The sequence below is a fragment of the Montipora capricornis genome, chromosome 1, assembly GCF_036669925.1.
Source record: "Montipora capricornis isolate CH-2021 chromosome 1, ASM3666992v2, whole genome shotgun sequence".
In the NCBI taxonomy this organism is placed as follows: domain Eukaryota; kingdom Metazoa; phylum Cnidaria; class Anthozoa; order Scleractinia; family Acroporidae; genus Montipora; species Montipora capricornis.
In genome coordinates this window covers 11,742,059-11,746,342 of record NC_090883.1, presented here as the reverse complement: position 1 = coordinate 11,746,342, position 4,284 = coordinate 11,742,059, and the positions used below count along the sequence as shown (strand labels likewise).

At 38.0% G+C, this 4,284-nt stretch overlaps 1 protein-coding gene across 4 annotated transcripts in view; it reads left to right on the top strand.

Annotated features, from left to right (window-relative positions):
- The first annotated feature begins 428 nt into the window (after nucleotides 1-428).
- LOC138053200 (uncharacterized) overlaps nucleotides 429-4,284 on the top strand; it is a 9,802-nt gene continuing 5,946 nt past the window's right edge. For 2 of the 4 annotated variants that reach the window (XM_068899981.1, XM_068899885.1), the window contains exons 1-2: nucleotides 429-630; nucleotides 3,042-3,091. The gene's annotated coding sequence lies outside the window, so the exon portion shown is untranslated. Of the gene's footprint in view, nucleotides 631-3,041; nucleotides 3,092-4,284 lie in introns of those variants that run through there. The other 2 variants (XM_068900034.1, XM_068899931.1) reach the window with 2 other exon arrangements.

The window sequence follows — 4,284 nt, the reverse complement described above, 5'->3', positions numbered from 1 at the left end:
CCCTACCAAAATTTTCCCTCGCCGGTAAACAATCCAACAAGGCTTGTATCGGTTATTGATTTGCCTCGCGGGCAAACAATCAGGCAACACTTGCATCGGTTATTTATTTATTCATTTGTCAGTGTGTAGGCGAATCGACGTTACTTATGTAGGCGAATCGACTTTAAGTGTGTTGGTAAATCGACTTCAGTGTAGGCGAATCGAATGTCCTTGCCTGACAAATTGTTGATGACGGTTCCAAAAAGTCGAATGCTAAATCGTAACTTTATGCGACAATCAGACATAAAATCAAATATTACCTGCTTTTAGTTAAGGCTTACCTTCTTAAGTTGAATTATTATCCGTATTCCTTGCTTTGGATCAGCATAAGGAGTATCGTTAGACTCGAATGACAAGCCCGCGAAAGAGACTGCTGACCACAAACTGAAGAGTCCTCGTTTCCCCGATTCACATAGCGAGTACTGGCTATCAGCATCAGCCGTAAAAATGATACCCATCGTACCGGCTGTAAGCCGATCATCGTATACTATAGTACCACTTGTTTCTCATTTGTATAGAATTCTGGGAATGCTGTTATGAGTACATTCTGTTTTGCCTCCATTGTGTTAAATAGCAATCTTGTATAGCAAGGTAAGCTCATTTTTTAAGCTCAAGTAGGATAGATTAGGGTAAAGCATAAGCTACTTTCGCCGTTGGCGGGTGTATGGGCCGCTAAGTATTTCGATCAACATGTCGATCTCTTCCTTACTTGTTCGGCGACGTACTTGCTGGGATTTCTTTTGAAGTCCATTCTTTATGTTGTTCCACTTCCACGCTACGAAGGGGAAATCAAGGCTCAAGTCAGTGTAAGGTATCATAAAGTAGATGTAAGATGTAGTAATACCAAGACAACATTGCCTATAAGTTGTGATGCTGTAGGGGATTCTTGCGGCACCTGTGGAGGCACCAGTGTAGTGGTCGGTGAAACTCAGGATCACCCAGCAACGGCTGATGATCAAGGTGACGGTTCTTTTTGCTCCGATTTACATATGGGGAGTGAAGGTGAAGAGGAAGGGGACACTGTTCATTTGCAAAGATTTCGTAGAGCTGAAGAGGCTTGGTCAAAGGTGCGGGAGACCGCACTACTTACCACCCTCGAAATTGAAGGATCGTTCTTGGAATCACGTTTTTTCTGTGCTTGTGCTGCTACTTGTCGCTGCCTTGATTGTGGTCCCTCAATCTCAATGAGCTTATGCGAGTCTTGTGCAGTAGAAAAACACAAGACACTTCATATGTTCCATCATGTCGAAATTTTAAAGGTGAGAAATTGCATTATTATACGTCGTAAGTAGTACGTATATGCTTGAACACATGTACGAACTCAGGCTTCCTCTTTGATATGCTGTGCACACTAATATTTCTTTCTTTACTTAGACAATGTATGAACCAGTTAAGTCCTTTAATATTCTGGTCGGAGTATTGCAGACTGCTCTAAATGTAAAGTAATTTATTATTGCTTTTAAAATTGCCAAAAATAATGAAAGTGCTGATTAATAGTGTATTAACGGTGCAGAAATGAAGATGCATGTTGGGGAGCTCAGGGTATTGTTCCACTATACGTTTGTTGTAGGAGGAAAATTTGTTATTATCGATGGTCTCACACATGTATGTCCCAGGTTTCTCAAAGGCCATTCTGATCCTCCTTTCTCCTTGACTTCAGAGATCTCCAGTTAAAGAAGGCATTGTCCAACCTACGCTTTCAAAATGCACAAGTACCTATTGGGCTGCTGCTTCTATTGATTCATCTGTAATCTCCTTGTTGTTTGTTCTCAGTTCTGTCTTCTATAGTGGAAGTACTGTATCCAACAATAATATTGGTCTCAGGCATGAAAGCTAAGCTCTATAATTGGTTGTGGCTGAAAAAGTGCAAAGACTGTGTAGTAAAGAGCTCACAGTCTTGTTTGCGTTAGTGATGTTATTCTTTACATATTCATGCCGGCATAATCATGCAAAAGATAGATGCCAATATACATGTAAATATCGTCAGCTTCCTAGACCTGGTCATGAAGTTTTTAATCAACGAGAACCAACTCAAAGTGGGTGGTAGTGATCTGAATGAAATAAAATAATATGAACCCTTGATAGTAACCCCTGCATGTAATTGCAGAGATGCCAACCTATGGAGATCTAAAATCTGGAGATTTTTTCCTTCTGGGCTCCCCACCCCTCCCTCTCTTCTCCCCCCAAAAACGCACCCACCCATCCCCCAGCAGCTCCTTCAGAATACCCGAATATTCTGCCGCCATTGTGAATTTGCGGGAAAACAGGGTACTTATGTCAATAATTTTTATTGGTTAATCGGAGATCCAATCAAACAATCGGTTATATGGCTATGATAGCTAAAGGAAGCCATTTTGTTTAGTTCTATTAAAGTGTGTTTAAACTCAGAGATGAAGAAATGCATTAAGAAACAATGAAACGAGTTAGAAAAAATCGATAAAATCGATATTTTTTAAACTGTTGGGATGCAATTTGAGTCTAGAATGGAGAAACGTCTGTGAAAGGTTCAGAGTCGTTTTTATCCGGGAGATTTAATGACCCGTACGGGAGACCGGGAGATTCGTTCCGTATCCGGGAGACTCCCGGATAATCCGGGAGAGTTGGCACGTATGTAACTGTCCATTCTCACTTAGTTGAAGACGAGTTTTCTTTGTGACTGATGTAAACAGCCATCAATCAATAATTTCTTACAAATGTCCTACTCATGTAATTATTAACTGGCCCTACAGTACCACTGGTCAGTTAATTTTTAAATGATAATACCCAGGGACTACAAACTATATGCTCTATTAGCGGGTCAGTCTCCTACTGGGTTTTTCTTATTAACTAAAGCACCATTTGAATATTTAGGGTCAATTGATTTTGTGCTTTGAATAATAAATATCATTATCTTCACTGAGCTGGCTTAGTTCAGTGATAACTAATGTGAAGTCAACTCACTTTTTTTATACTTGAGTCAAGTGCATCATTTTTTTTTACCTTTTGTCATCAAATTTCTGCAGAATCAATGCAAGTTATACCCTGTGATAATTGGCAGTGTTGAAGAATTCAGGTAATTTGTAAATATCAAGACATGCTCCCTCGCATGACTGCAAGATTTACTGAGTGTTAATTTATTGAACATGCATTTGATTGTATATGCCATAACAGTAACTTCTCGTATATTGTACAACGGTATTTCTCAGCTTTTGGCCTTCTTTAGGAGGAATATTTAGAAAATTGTAGAAGTTTAAAGGTGTATTTCAGTCCATACTGCACACTCTCTGTTTTGGTTTCATGCAAGAATTATAATCTGCAACTACCTACATGTATGTGACATAACTTTAAAATGTGCATTGCATTAATGGCTGTTGGTGTGGATGCCTGAAGCTCGTTGTTACTGATAAGAATAGTTTATTACTCCTATTGCACAGTTTCCATAAGAATGTTCAATTGTGCACTACATTAAATTGTCTATAACTAATAAAAATAAATTTACATAGATAAGAACAATAGAGTAAAATGCAATAAACATTTTAAAAAGCGTACATGTAATTATCTGTACAAACTAAAATTGAAACATATTTACAGTAGCTAGAAAAAGCCAACTTAAGAAAGTTGCGTGTTCTTCAAAAGCCTTTTAAAACCCTCAACAGTACTACAGCTGTACTACCAGCCATTCGTATGTTGGATGGTACTGTAACTCATTCCATAGTTTAGGCACATGAAGCTGGGAAAGCAAGATCCTCGAGAGTTGCTAATGATCAAAAATTATTTATTATGAATCTTCCCACATTGTTTGGATGAATCAGTTGATTAGTTTACAATCTTCAAGTCTGATCAAAAGTAGAGAATCATCATAGGAATTTGCAAATTATGTAACCTGATTGTTCTTGCAAAATCTAGAAATCAAAGGATTTAGGTGTTATTATATAATAATTATTAGGGCAACCCTACAACCCGGAATCCGGAATCACAGGTCATTGTTTTACCAATACAGAGAGTAGAAATTATCCTAAACATTCCTAAAAGCTAACCTTAGGCCTAATTAGGCCAAAACAAATGTTTTAAGGCCTAAAGTTAGCTTTTATGAACGTTTAGGATAGTTTTTACTCTCTGTATTGGTAAAACAATGACCTGTGATTCTGGATTCTGGATTCTGGATTCCGGGTTTTAGGTTGCCCGTTATATTACTTTTAAATGGTTATTGAAAGTCAATTTTTAATTAAAAACATGGCATTAAGTAAAATGTAAATTAGATGCACA